The sequence below is a fragment of the Budorcas taxicolor genome, chromosome 12 (assembly GCF_023091745.1).
Source record: "Budorcas taxicolor isolate Tak-1 chromosome 12, Takin1.1, whole genome shotgun sequence".
NCBI classification, from domain to species: domain Eukaryota; kingdom Metazoa; phylum Chordata; class Mammalia; order Artiodactyla; family Bovidae; genus Budorcas; species Budorcas taxicolor.
This window is the reverse complement of record NC_068921.1, coordinates 49,158,207-49,173,400: the sequence shown is the minus strand read 5'-3', so window position 1 is coordinate 49,173,400 and position 15,194 is coordinate 49,158,207.

The following is a 15,194-nucleotide window of genomic DNA, read 5'->3' as shown; positions in this document are numbered from 1 at the left end:
TTATTCAAATTAACCTTTTCACGCAGAGGGGAGGAGGGAGGTGGTGAGTAATATGCTGCAGTCTTTTCCCTGAAGGTGATGTGCTCTCAAATTCACTTTACATTGCCTGTGAGCAGGCAAAATAAAAATAAATTCAGCTGTGGCAGTGTTTCACAGGAATAATAGCTGCTGGAATTAGATCAGGTCAGTGCAAAGGAATGGAATAGAAGCTGTTGTCGAGTTCAAACAAATTTCTGAATTTTCCCTTCATTTTTATTCCTCTCCCTCCCCCTTATTATTTCTCCGTTTCTCCTCCTGGACTCAATTGCTGCACGGACTAAACTTGGTATCCCTCCAATCAGCCATTTGGGGGAGGGATTTCTTTGAATACTAATACCTCCAGCCGGTGCTGTCTAGCCAACAGGTCAGGTTAATGAATGGTTCTGTGCCATGGTAGAAATACTCTGGAGTATGAAGCTGATGAGATAATTTAATCACATTTACTGTAGTCTGTGAAGAACTGTCATTTTCCATCCTGTTACTGTTATATAACATAGGGCCTCCAGCTACATCCATGATACACAGGAGGGTCCACACTGTTTTTAACCCTTAGTTCTTTGCTTTAACTTGGGAAGCTCTGATGTAGGGGGCAGTCCCTATGCCTGGTCCCCATCTAGACCAGCTTGTAGTGGTCTACACAGCTCTGCTCGAATAAAATGCTTTGGATCTTTGGCTTTATTTCCTTTACATCCTTCAACTTCTCTCTTGTCATTTGTGAAGACCACCTACAACACAAACCATGTAAAATTTTGAATTCTGCTTTAGAGTAAATTGGCTTTGGCAATTATTTTTTCTGAATTTTATATTTTCTTTCCTTCTGTTGTCACCTCTTCCTTCCTACCTCAAAATGCGTCTACCTGTCAAAGATAAAATTTAAAACTGCAAGTGAGAAAGGTCTTCAGAATGTTGACAAACTATAATATGGGCCACAATCTGGAGTGTCTTAGTCTATTTGGGCTCCTAAGGCTTCCCAGGTGGTGCTAATCATAGTGGTAAAGAACTTGCCTGCCAGTGCAGGAGACGTAAGAGACGTGGGTTCAATCCCTGGGTCGGGACGATCCCCTGGAGTAGGAAATGGCAACCCACTCCAATATTCCTGCCTGGAGAATCCCATGGACAGAGGAGCCTGGCAGGCTATATAGTCCATAGGATCACAAAGAATTGGACATGACTGAAACGACTTAACACACAAACAAATTGCCTCTGACTGAGTGGCTTATAAACAGCAGAAACGTATTTCTCACAGTTCTGGAGGCTGGAAGCCTGAGATCAGGGTGAAGTGAGGGACCTCTCCAGGTACAGATTTCTCCTTGTCTCCTTCGGTCCTCACATGGTGGAAGGGGAAAGGGACCTCTGTGGGTTTCTTTTATAAGAGCACTAATCCCATTCAGGGCCCCACCCTCATGACTTAAACCCCCTCAATGGCCACCTGAGAATACCATCATCTCTGGGGGGGTAGAATTTTAACATATGAATTTGGGGGTGGGGGAGACACAAATGTTCAGACTAAACCTTAGGCCAAAATTTCAGGTCAGAAACAGTTGTTACATAAAAAGAGCTGGCTCTTTTTACTTCAAACATGCTCCATGTCCTTAAAGAGGTGTTGACTCTGAGATCCTAGTGAAAGTGTGAAAGTGTTATTCACTTCCAGTTACTGTCGATCCCATGGACTATAGCCCACCAGGCTCCTCTGTCCATGGAATTCTCCAGGCAAGAATACTAGAGTGGGTTGCCATGCCCTTAATATCAATGATCTTGTCATCAAACATTAATGACAATGCCACCAACATGACCCTATATGTTACCAAGCCATTTAGACTCTGCATTTGTGTTGCCTCTGTAACTTACAATGCCTTTAAATTATCTGGGTCTTGTAGCTGTTACTGGGTTCTGAATAAACCTCTACAGAAAATAGTAGCTTGTCTGTGGACGGCTAGAGCACTACAATTTTATCACCGCCGAATAAATAATGCAAGAGAAGGTGAACCAGAGCAACGCTGAGAAGCTGGTTGGCCGGTGGGGAGCAGGTGTGCGCTGGGGATGGGCGGAATGGAGACAGGAAGGATGGGGAGTAGACTGTCGAACTCACTGCCACCCTCCTGAACTGGCCCTGCCCAAGCCCCGACAGCTTTTTTCCAAAGACCACCGAAAATTGTGGGGTATTTCACGAGGAGTTGCTGAGAACCCAGGAACCAGGTGTCTGGAGCAGTTTTCAGCACAGCTGTGTCTGTCTGTCGCTGAAATCCAGCAGTCTTGTGAGCCCAGCTTTCCCTTTTTTGACTTTTTACACCTTTCCCTGCCTAATCCCAGCCCTTCCTTTGAAAGGAGACTGTACCGAGGCCAACCTTGGCAAGCCACTCGGGGAGAGAAGAGCTCAGGGGTCACCGGCTTGACCTGGCGCACCACGCGTCCTTCGCTCATACTGCTTGAATGCGGCATTGTTCCCGTGCTGAATGAAGTTTTAGAAAATGACTTTCAGATGTTACATTCCCATTCTGGGGCTGTTTTACCCCCTTGCTGTTTAAAATCTAATAAAACCCATTCTCTTTGTTTGGCTCTGGACAAAAATGAAAAGACTCAGAAAACTGCATCCTGGATGAGATACACTGATATCTGCTGGCAATGCTTCCGCCTAAGACCACTTCCAAATACCTGGACATTTGTCCTTCCACTGGACTTCCCTTTTGGATTTGTCTGTTTGCTTCTATTTTGTAACTGTCAAATCCGCGGGGTTATTTTAGGCGGCGCCCGCAAATGACTGTGACCCTCTTTATCTGAACTCTGATCAGAAAGCTGCCTAGTTCTCCTCAGCTTTTTTTTTCCTGCCCGCCCCCACCCCCGCCCCCCCCAACCTTCAAACCAGAAAAGTAGCTGCTGAAAGCAGAACAGTTGCCATGGCAACCTCTTGGCAGCTTCCTCAGTGAGTAACAGTGTTGATTTCCCGAGGAGGCCTGGTGGGAGGGGGTGGAGCTCTGAGGAGGGAAAGGAAGGTTACTGTGCACTTAGTTAATATGCAAAACCACTTACGCAGTGCTGGATGCGCTGTGAATAAGCGCAAACAAAGCCACGCTTGATCAGCTAACACCGACTTTGCACACTAGTTGATCTGTCCAAGGAGGCAGATGTTGGCTCTGCAAGAAATTTTGCAATTGGACAGTAAAGGACACCAGAGGTAGTCCGACAAGAGGTTAAACACTATTTTTGTAATGGCTGGTGAATCCAGAAGAAAGGAACAGACCTAAGGTGTAATTGCCTGGCTCCTCTTTGCTTTGTTCAGAGAAAAACACAGCAATCTAAATCCACAGGCATGGTGTTTTCTCAGAAAATCTAACATACTGAAGTTCAAGTTTGCATCAATTAAACTCTATGTAAGATAAACCAATATGTTCAGATATAAGCAAGTATAGCATAATTGGGTTTGTGCTGGAACAAAACATACGGCTCAAGTAGCATCTTTCACCTCGGAGTTTTCAGACAAAGAAGCAACCGTATAGTAACTCGGGGCTGGAAGTGGGGGCGGATACTGTCTGCTCCTCTCTCTGCTCCCTCTCTGTCTCTTAACTTTGATGAATCCCTGCTTTTTCCTGGGGGCCGGACAGGTTGAACACCAAGCCCCCGAGAAAGTACTGGGAAGACTCCAGGGCAGTACAGTCCTGGCAAAGGTCACCTGCAGGAGAAATGAGCAGACTGGCTGTGAGTTGAGGAGGCTGCCTGCCAGCCCCTTACCTCTCGGCCTGCAGCTTTGCATGTTAAAGAAGAGGTAGGCGGATGGAGCCTGCAGCAGTGAGCTGAGGTCTGCCCAGCAGGTGTCACTAGGGATTTAAAGCTTACCAGACCTTTGGGACAAGGCCTAGGAAAGAGCCTAATCATGATTAATGAAGCTTACTTTAAAATATTTTTGAGAGGTTAGATGGGAAGTAATTTCAAGGTGTTCTCCTTCCAAGGGGCGTTAAAACAATAGCTGCAACTTGGTTTAAATGATTCCTGGACAATGGTCTCCAAGGCTCTGTCTCCATTTCTGAGCCCCCATTCCAAAAACTGCCATGGCCTTGAATGCACTGAATCCAACGCAGTGGGCAAATTACACATACAAAGCCAAAGCAAGTGCAGAAAATGATGACTATGGTAGAGTGTCCCATTTACAGTTAGCTTCCAGGTCCTAACACCACAGATGTTGATTTTGTGAGTCATCTCAGGGCTAAGATCAGAGTTCACTGTAAAAATGCAAATGCCCCCAGGAGTCACTGTGAATGTGAGGTCAGCTTGTATTTTATCAATGTGAATATTTATTAACAAAGTCATATGAAGACTATCTCTATAAGATGTCATCTCCTGAATACTTTTTTTTACTGTTTCCCTTTTTGTCTTTGTCTGCCTGGAAGCTCAGTGTTACATTTTATCATGAATTTCAGTAGCTTCCCAGACTTTGAGTTTCTTGCATAATTTTTCCTCCATTCATTTCACATTCACTAATGGCTTCCTACTTTGTTTTAATCAGTTTATAGCTTTAATGTATTTGTACTTTTCAACTGTGCCTATCCCCTCACATCCATTTTGGCGTGATATACCCATTTAGAAGGGAGAGAAGGAGGAGGAAAGAGGGTAGAGAAGAGAGAGGAAAAGGAAGAAATAACTCTGTTGTTAACACTCAACATCTTATGATAATCTTATTAATTGCATTTATCTTGTTACCCTTTGCAAGGTCGAGAGGGGAGCTAGAGTAGTCATCTTGGGGGAACTCAGCTTTAATGTGCACAAGAGACCTCCTTGTGCCTGAGAAAACAACTTACACACTCTGGGCATCTGAATTGGGAGCAGAGGTGTGAACGGACAAAAGAAGTACAGCGCTTTCTGAGGTTGGCTAAGAATTATTGGAGAGTGTTTATCATTCTTTTAAATTACTTTACAAAACATCATTCTGTGCAGTTTTTTAAAGAAGCTCATCAAATTTTATTAAACATTTGAATACAGATTTAATGTATCTGATTCTCTCAAACACTTCAAATTCTCAACATCAGATCTGCATTAGTCAGTGTTCATTGCAGGAAACAGAAACACTCTAGGTGTTTTAAAATTCTCCAGGCAAGAATACTGGAATGGGTTGCCATTTCCTTCTCCAGAGGATCTTTCCGACCCAAGAATCGAACCTGCATCTCCTGCATTTGCAGGGGGATTCTTTACCACTGAGCCAAATGGGAAGTCCGTACAGGAGATTAGATACTGACAAAATTGTTGGAAGAAATGGAGGCATGGGCTCAAGGTGCACCTGTAGGTATAACTCATGTGTAATTTTACTTGCAAACCAAAGGAAATTTCTGCCAAATAGACATAATTCCTCCCATCTCACAGATGAGAGAAACTGAGGTTCAGGGGATGTTGTCCTATAACAGAGTCAGGATGATGAATTAGCCCTTTGCTCACATTTCTGCTACTGATGCTAACTCCAGCCTGGAGAGAATGAAAGAAAGCCACAGGACGCACAGGGGCATCATGGAGAAAAATGCTTTGTGTTGTCTTCTTCCTCCTGGGGATGCCCCATCACACAATACCACCAAGGAAACTCTCCCACAGATAAAAATGCCAGTTTGCAATGCTGCCATTGTGGCGGAATTTCATTAGCATCTTAGTCGGTCGTTGTATTTATTTCTGTTTCATGAGGGAAGGAATAAATGACTTCAGCAGTATTGGTGTCTACAGGCCCATTTTCTAACCACAACTCTAACCATTCTCTAATTGCTTAACTGAAGTTTTAATGAGAGCTATTGTTATTATACATTATTAATAAAGGACCACCATTGCTATTAATATCACTTAGGGAAGATTCTATAAAGAGCTTTGAGACTGCAGATGCAATTAACAAGAGGCCAAATTCTCCATGGTGTGAAAAATATCAGATAGGGTTGGTGACACATTTGATCTTATAAAAGTGTTAAGGGGGTCATAAGTGGATTTCACATGCCCGTAAGAAAACCATGAACTACACGAAGATTGATGTATGTGATAACTTCTCCTCCATAGAGGAGAAAGTTGATGAGGTGAAAGGGATTTTCATAAACCTCTGATCTCATGACCATGACAATGGAATGAATAAATATAGTACATCATATTTCAGGGAGTTTGTGCTTACCTGAAAGGTCAAACTCATGATTGGTAAAAACAAATATTTACACTTTAAAATAGGGATGTTGGATAGCTCTATGACATAGTCTGAATAAACTGTAAAGGCCATCATTCTCATAGGCTTCATAGTATATCCAACAGCTGAGGACTCTGGTGTGGGGCAAAGACCCCTTACCCATGTCTTCCTTTCAATCATATTTCCTCTGAAAGTCCTCCGCAGACCCCCAAAGCTGCCATTGCTTACCAGGCTCAGAGATATAAGATCACTCTGTCTCTCTGTTGGGAAGGGCTGAGTTAGAAGCAACTTGAGCACAGAAGGAACAGAGCCTTGGCCTCTGAGTCTCCTATCCCATAAATGGAAAAGGAAGACTGGGCTGTGGTCTCATCATCATCAAGGTAAGCATGGAGTTCTGCATGCTAACAGCGATCACCTTAGCAGAGTAGGCCAGTTGACTCATCATCCAGGGAGCCCTGTGTTTCACTAAAAGCATGTGTTCTCTGAGTTGCTGTCATTGTTCAGTCAGGTCCAACTCTTTGTGACTCGATGATCAGCTGGGTGACCTGAGAGCAAAAAGGGTGAGTCTATTCACAGCTAGATCATAGGCAGACCTGGACATTTTAAGGGCTCTGAGAAGCTAACAAGACTTTCAGGCATGTTCAAAGATTATATTTTTTGCCAAAAACCTGAGTCTTACTGAAATAGTAAGAATCATTTTATTGTTAACTAGGAATGCATAGTCTTTAGCACATTTAATTATAGATTTTCAAATTCTATAATCTCACATTGATCAGGTGAATATCATTATCCCCATTTTAACAGATATGGCAAGAGAGGCACAAGGTTTAAGAGTGGAGAAAGTCACAGAGTAAAAAAATGAAAGAATTTAAAATAAAATCCAAATTCCCCTGACTTCTAGCCTAATGCCTGGCCTACTTATTAACATATGCTCTCTTATTAATTAATGAAAACTCAGAACACCTGTGAAGGAGTGTCTACATGGAAATGTGTGAATCTTGAGTTTATGCCTTGTCTGGAAGAATTGATTTTTCTGATTTATTCTTGCAAGGCTCTTGGGTTATTCCATTGGACTTATTTGCATTTTTATTTGTTTTGTTCTTTTTCAAATTATGGCTCAGCAGGTAATAGCTACGAAGCTTTCACAAAAGCTTTGGATTATGCCAATAATATCTTCTTAGTGGCTTTATTAATCAAGAGAAAACATCTTGTTAATGTTAGAATACCCATGAAGTAACCATTGGAAGGGCTTCCCAGGTGGCTCAGTTGTAAAGAATCCACCTGCCAACACAGGAGACACAGGAGCTGTGGGTTCCATCCCCAGGTTCAGAAGATCCCCTGGAGGAGGAAATGGCAACCCACTCCAGTGTTCTTGCCTGGAGAATTTCACAACAGAGGAGACTGGCAGGCTACACACAGTACATGGGGTCTCAAAGAGCTGGACATGACTGAGTGACTAAACAAAAACAACAACTGAAACAATATTATCTTGAGTTTTTGGAAGATACTTTCTAGCTGGCTTATTTGATTTACACAGGTAGAATTTTTCTGGAATCTCCAGTAGGTTCAGTTCAGTTCAGTTCAGTCGCTCAGTCATGTCCAACTCTTTGCGACCCCATGGACTGCTGCAGGCCAGGCCTCCTTGTGCATCACCAACTCCCAGAGTCTACTCAAACTCATGTTCATTGAGTTGTTGATGCCATCCAACCATCTCGTCTTCTGTCATCCCCTTCTCCTTCCGTCTTCAATCAGGTTGGGAACGAATGTGCATATTATTATTTTTTAAGGTTGAAGTTTTTTTTAATTTTAAGTCTTCTTTTGGCTACTTTTAAACTAATATTCTTGCTAAACCATTGTAATATGTCATCAACAATCAATACACTTGTGTTTTGCTGTAATAAGCTGTACGAACATATTGAAAGTCAAAATATGAGCATAAAGATAATAGAATACTAGGATGTTACAATTATAAAATACCATATGAGTCATATAGTCAAAACATACCCAAGAGAGAAACTATGACCCAGAGAAATTAAGCACCTCACCCTTGGTCACACAGCACTCAGGAACAGAACTCAAACCGTCATGAAGGTCCTCACCCTCTGGACTCATCCTGTGTCATTACCCTTCCTAGTCATTTTTGGTTTTTTAGTTCATTTTTGTTCTTTGGTTCACCTTTTCTCTTCCCCCATGAAGTTATTACTCTCATATTTTCTTTTGCACACACACTGTTGTGCAGTCACTCAGATTTTGCATCACATGGCCTCTCAGCAGAGGCACCTCCTTCTCACTGAGGTGCAAAATCTTCACATCATCACCCTGTAGCCCTGGGGATACTCAGACCATCAGCATTCTTGGTGCCTGAAGGATGACTCCACAGGAAACAATGACAATAATGTGTACTGTTCACACAGAGGGAATACAGAGTTCTGATTGCCCAGATTCATAAGCCACCCAGGTGGCCCTAGTGGTAGAGAATTCCCCTGCCAATGCAGGAGACCTAAGAGACTCGGGTTTTATCCCTGGGTTGGGAAGATTCCCTGCAGAAGGAAATGGCAAGCCATTCCAGTATTTTTGTCTGGAGAATCCTATGGACAGAGGAGCCTGGTGGGCTACAGCCCAGGGGATCCCAAAGAATCAGACACGACTGAAGCAATTTAGCATATAAACCACACATGCAGTCAACAAAAGCACTGAGTTTCAAAGTCTTGCCACCAAGGCAGCATCTTAATCACATACTACCTGCTTAAGTGTGCCGAATCTTAAGGCTGACTTTTTTACTAAGCTGTGAGCTCTGAGCTGAATATTAAACTAGGATTTGGAAAGAAGAGTGTGCTCCTTCACAGAAAAGCATTTCGATTTTAACGTTTAATTATGAAGCTGCCCCACAGAGAAGCTTTGAGCTTGTTGCTATTAGAAACTGAGTCATACTTGCCAGGGCTGCGGTCGGATTGCAGGTCCCTCCCCCACCTTCCGCCAGCGGTCTCCAATAATTACTGCCCTTCCTAAGGTTGATTGGGCTGAACTTTGAGATGATCCCAGGTGCTCAGTGGCTGCACTGTGCTTCTCATGGCACATGGAAATGACACTGTGATGGAAGAAGAAAGCCCTTGCTGACAAGAATTTCCAAAGCTTTCAGTTGCGGAAGCTAGCAGTGTTTAGCAGAAACAATTTTACATCTTCCTGAAGAAAATATCAACAAAGTTTTCATTTATTTCAGACTTTAGTGAGAGATATTGAATTATTGTGCAGGAAAAAAATATTTTCCATACCTACCAAGAAGATTGCAACAATCTTCCAAAATGGAGAATGTCTTGTAACCAAGCACATACATCAGAAAGTGATTTATGTGAGCCATTGAGTTTGTACATATTTTGATACTATTCATTTTTATAGCCTTATTCTGTTACCTTGACAGAAGAAAATTCTCTACTGCTTCTAAACTTAGATTCTAGCTTATTTTGTAGGTGCATTTATAGTTTTTAAATAGTTAACAGCAGTTTATTGTATTTTTCAACAAAATATATAACCTAGGACTTATTTTATTTGGTTATCTAGCGCAAGGACTGATTTTTGATGAATAACTGCATTCATATACAATTTTTTAATGCCTTTCATCCCTTCTTGTCATGCCAAAATACTTTCGCATTCCACATTGCTTCATTCTAACTGTCTTAAGGTTCTGAGGGAAAAAGGGACTAGAATAACGTTTTCACCTTTTCCTCTGATGACAGTCATTGCGAAACTACTCCAGCGTCTCAGTGTGGAGAGCAAAGACCGTCTCCATCAAGTGCTATTTCTACCTGAACAACTCATGTACTGTCGTGAGAAATTGTGTGTTGGTTTCTCCCGATGCGACTTGGTTTAAAAATAATAATAATAAAGAAGAAAGTTGTAAACATCATCCTTTAAAAGGAAAAGGTTAAAAGAAAGGAAAAAAAATTGGCAGAAAAATAAAATACAGTAAAGTATGGACAGATAAGAACGTGGGAGGTAGAAGTCTAGGAGAAATATAATGACCAATTAGTAATAGATTGCAGATAGATTTTACTCATGGCTAATTAGTCAGGGAGAAAATACCACACAGATGAAAAGCAGTGAGTATCTTCAGAGAAAGTGTGTCCTTGAATTTATTTTCTTCCTTTTTATGGGGCAGTCTTTTATTAGAAAGTGAGTGTGATTTCTATATCCTGCTAGACATTTTTTCAAAAGTAAGTTAGGGAAAAGAGTAGATAGAAGTGTTCACAAAACAGCATTTCCTATGATTCTCTGTTATATCAGACTGTTAGGTCTGATCCCACCCACTAGGGCACTGTCTACCATCAATGTGGAGAAACCGAAGGAATGTGGCCAGAGATGGGTTTTGACCTAAGATCCATTTTCTCACCATGTCTCCTTCATTAGTCTCTCCCACCACACTCGCAACCATGCAGTCTTCACTACTACGGGATACAGTCTCTACAGCTTGTAAACTTACAGTGTGCATTTTTGTCTTATTAGAGAGTAGAAACAGGCTTAACTTGACTTTGTTCCTTAGAATGCTAGCAAAGGTGAGGTTAGGGAAGTGGGCTTGCACGATTACCTGATTACCCTCTGTTGGTGGTGGTGCTGGTGGTGTTCAATCACCCAGTGAGTTACGACTGGGCAACTTGAACGACAACAACAGAGAGTAATCAGGTAATCGTGCAAGCCCACTTCCCTAACCTCACCTTAGTTAGCATTCTAAAGAACAAAGTCAAGTTAAGCTGTTTCCGATTGTTTCAGTGACATTAAAATTGAGGGGAATGAGGAGGAAGCTATTCATCAGACTCTCCACCCGTGAAGAACATTAGATTATACCAGGTTGCAGTCATGGTTCTGGAAACTTGGGCTACTTTCTTAACTGCCCTGAGTACCTGTTTCCTCATCTAGAAAGGAAATATGAGAATGACTTGCAGCTCTGTGAGGACTGATATTTGTTTTTATGACACAGGGTAGGAATTTAATAAATGATTTCCCTGGTGGTTTAGTGGTAAAGAATCCACCTGCCAATGCAGGAGATGCAAGTTTGATCCCTGGGTAGGAAAGATCCCCTGGATAAAGAAATAGCAACCCAGTCCAATAATATTCCCTGAGAAATCCCATGGACAGAGCAGACTGTCAGACATGACTTAGCAACTAAAAAACAACAACACAACTACTAATCTGCTCACCACCAGCAGGATGAATTTCGCAAAGATTTGCATGCCTATTTTCAACCCTAGGCGTATCCTGCAGTGGATGGTGGCAAGAAACATTACTTCTTAGACCCATTACTTGTTCCGTGGTCCGCACTGATGGCATTCTGTGTTTAAGTGTTCTGTGATTAAGATAACTTCCTTGTACACATCATTCCTGTCAGAGACTTTCATTTGTTTCCATATATTTGCCCAAGCCTTAGATTCTCTTTACCCATGAGAATTAGTTCAAGCTTCTTAATGTGGAATTTAAGGGTCCTTAAAATCCCAGCCCAAACAAGCTTAACAACACTTGACAATGCCCATTATGTACTCTGCGCTCTTTCTCTATTGAGCCCACTATGAAACAGCCCCCTGATGTATTTCCCTGTGCGATGTGTTTTTGTTCCAGCTAAACTCTCAAACAGTAATGTCACCCACCCTTTTGTTCACTGGTTACGGACCTGATGTTCCCCACTGTGTGCTTGTTCAGGCACTTTGATTCTATTCCTCAAAGGGCGTTATGACTAAAGAAAACGTCAATAGAATTTCTAATTATTTCAAACTATTGTGAGGGATACTGAATTACTGCGCAGAAAAAAGACATTTCTCTTATCCACCAAAAGTGATGCCACAGTGTACTAATGTGAAGAGCTTGCTTCAGGATGTTAGTTAACATTCCTTCCATCCTAGAGTCCTAGCCAAGAACCTAAGTGCAATGCATTCCCTTTAGATAAAGCTATCTAGTAGCAGCTAAATTAAAGAGTACAGTCCATCCATCCTAACTCACTGCAGTCCTGTCCAACTCTCTGGCACCCCATGAACTTCATGCAGCATGCCAGGCCCTTCTGTCCATGGGACTCTCCAGGCTAGAATTCTGGAGGGGTTTGCCATTTCCTTCTCCAAGGAATCTTCCCAACCCAGAGATCAAAGCCACGTCTCTTACATCTCCTGCACTGGCAGGTGGGTTTTAAAGCACAGTAGGCTTCCTATCTCAGGACTTCCCATCTCCTATTATGTTTTAATAACCCAACATGGTAATGGAAGAAACTCTCCCCCAGGGGATTTTAAGGACATATATGCCCAAAAGGCAAACAGTTAAGTCTAGGAATTGTTTAGCCAGAGAACCCTGACCCATTAATACCTGGGAAGTGGTACAAAGGATATGAGCTACCTTCAGTTTCACCAGTATTGATACCACCATAACTCCTTGGGTAGTAGTGAGAAAAGATGCTCTGCCCCTTTCTGCAGAAAGCAGCTAAAGTCATTTCCCTACTTTGGAAGTAAAATGATCCATAGAATAAGCATTCCTACCTAACCATTATTATAATACAGAGATGTAACTGGATATTAAAATGGAATTCTCTATTTCTATTTTGGCTGAAGCATGAGTATAACAGATGTTACAATTCAAAGTGAGATTTGAAAATCTAAAATCACTAGATTAATTTTGCAGCACCTGAGATAGCAGCATGCCTTTTAAAAGTTAGGAAGAGTTGAGAAAAGTGAGGAGAATTTTTGGAGAGGAAAGGTGTGGTACTTGCCCTCTGCTTCAAGTTAGAGTTTTAAATGGACAACTGGAAGGATTCAATATATGTTCTTATCTAGTTGGGAGATACAAAGGACTGATGCCTGATTCTTGCTTGGAACTCTAAAGCATAACAGGTGGGCTGACAGGTTCCTCTGTGGAAGGGTGAAATAGTTGTTGCTGAACTAAGATCAGAATTTATTGCAGCAGGGTATCAGAGATGAGAGGGAGCAGGAGGCAATGAGAGCATGCAAGTTTCCATTGGACCAGAGGCAGTCAGATAGGTAAAAGAGCAATCATCTGGAATCTTGACCTAGAAAGCCACCCAAGGTTGGAACAGACTCACCAGAGAAACTGGTTGTATCACCAGAGTCCTCGGGCTAAGGGGGCAGGAAATAGGCAGCCCAAAGGGAAATAGAAATCCTCAGCTACTGGTGGAGGTAAGGGAAAGGATGCTGGGAGAGTAAGGAAGCTGGAGGAGGGAGAGGGTCCAAAGAACCCATGAGTTAGGGTTAGGGTTAGGGCTAACTGTAGGGGAAAGCACCAGCATTTAGTATCCACCAAGACCAGAGCACAGCACTACACAACCCTTGAAAGTAACGTAACAGACACTAAGGATTATCTTGCCCCAACCTCTCTCTTCTACCTTTCTCCCCCACCAACTCTGATTCTGAAGGGAGAAAAAGAAAATCCTATTATTAATAATAGGAGGAGGCAGAGAAGTTGATGTACAGGCAGGAAGGGAGAAGCCATCTGTTCTCTCTCCCTCGGTTTCAGATGGTCAGAGATGCCTCAACTTGACCACAAGGCTGAGGTTGTGTGTGACATTCTGTAGGACATGTCATTCTAATTACCAAATTGAGAAGGGGTTTTGTGCCCTAAGAGGGGACTTTAGAAGTCCTAGCTCCTGCCTGATTTTCATCCAGGAGACAGGGAGGGAAACCCTACAAAGCTCATTTTAAGAGGCTTCAGGAAAGAAAGCACAGTGGTGCCATGATTCCATCCCCCCGAGCCATGTTTGTTTTAATATATTATTTTCACATGCCTCTCTGCCCACTTTGGCATCTCTGACGGCAGCTACTCTGTCTTGTACTTGTCATTTTTGTACTCTGAGTATCTAGTCTAGTAACTGGCACCGTTACATAGCACAGAGTATTTGCAGAGTCATACAAGGGGAGAGGTAAAGAGAATTATTGGGTTGCTCAAAAAGTTTGTTTGGGTTTTTCATAACATCTAACAAAATAACCCAAATGAAATTTTTGGCCAACTCAGTGCATGGGTGTGAATGAGAGAGGAACCACATTCCTAGTTGGATAGCTAGAGAAGACTTCATGGACGTGGTCATCTATGACATGTAAGATTAATATTCCACCAGGTATTCATTTAGAATGACAGAAATTCAAGAAAAAAATGTAGCAGCAGGAGAAAAAGTATAGAGGTGAAGAGATGCAGCTAGCCTCTAGAAATTAAAGTGGCCCTGTTATAGATGGCTGTGTGAAGGTATGCATAATCACTTTCTAGTAAATGAGAACAGAAAGCAAGAGGTGAACCACAATGAGATTGGAGAGGCTGAGGCCATCAGGCTGCTGGCAGATCCCCAAATAGAATCAGGTGAAGCTTATTCTAGGAGAGTAGACTGGGAAACTCATCAGAGGTCCATCAAGGGCAATGCTATGTCCATCATTCAGAAGATGCTGCCAAATGAAGGGTCAAGTTCAATGAGGAGGGCAGTGTCAACCTAAAGTTTATTAAGCAGATTCATTTTCCAGACGTAAAGGGGCTTGGCTTCTCCAGTCATCAGCTTTACAAACAAAGGAGGATTAGCTGACTCCAACTGCAGGTAAAACCATAAGAACAAAAGATTCAGCACAAGTATAGGGAAGATCTTCACAACCCAGATAACCACAGTGGTGTGATCACTCACCTAGAGCCAGACATCCTGGAATGCAAAGTCAAGTGGGCCTTAGGAAGCATCACTACGAACAAAGCTAGTGGAGGTGATGGAATTCCAGTTGAGCTATTTCAAATCCTGAAAGATGATGCTGTGAAAGTGCTGCACTCAATATGCCAGCAAATCTGGAAATCTCAGCAGTGGCAATAGGACTGGAAAAGGTCAGTTTTCATTCCAATCCCAAAGAAAGGTAATGCCAAAGAATGCTCAAACTACCACACTATTGCACTCATCTCACATGCTAGTAAAGTAATGCTCAAAATTCTCCAAGCCAGGCTTCAACAATACATGAACCGTGAACTTCCAGATGTTCAAACTGGTTTTAGAAAAGGCAGAGGAACCAGA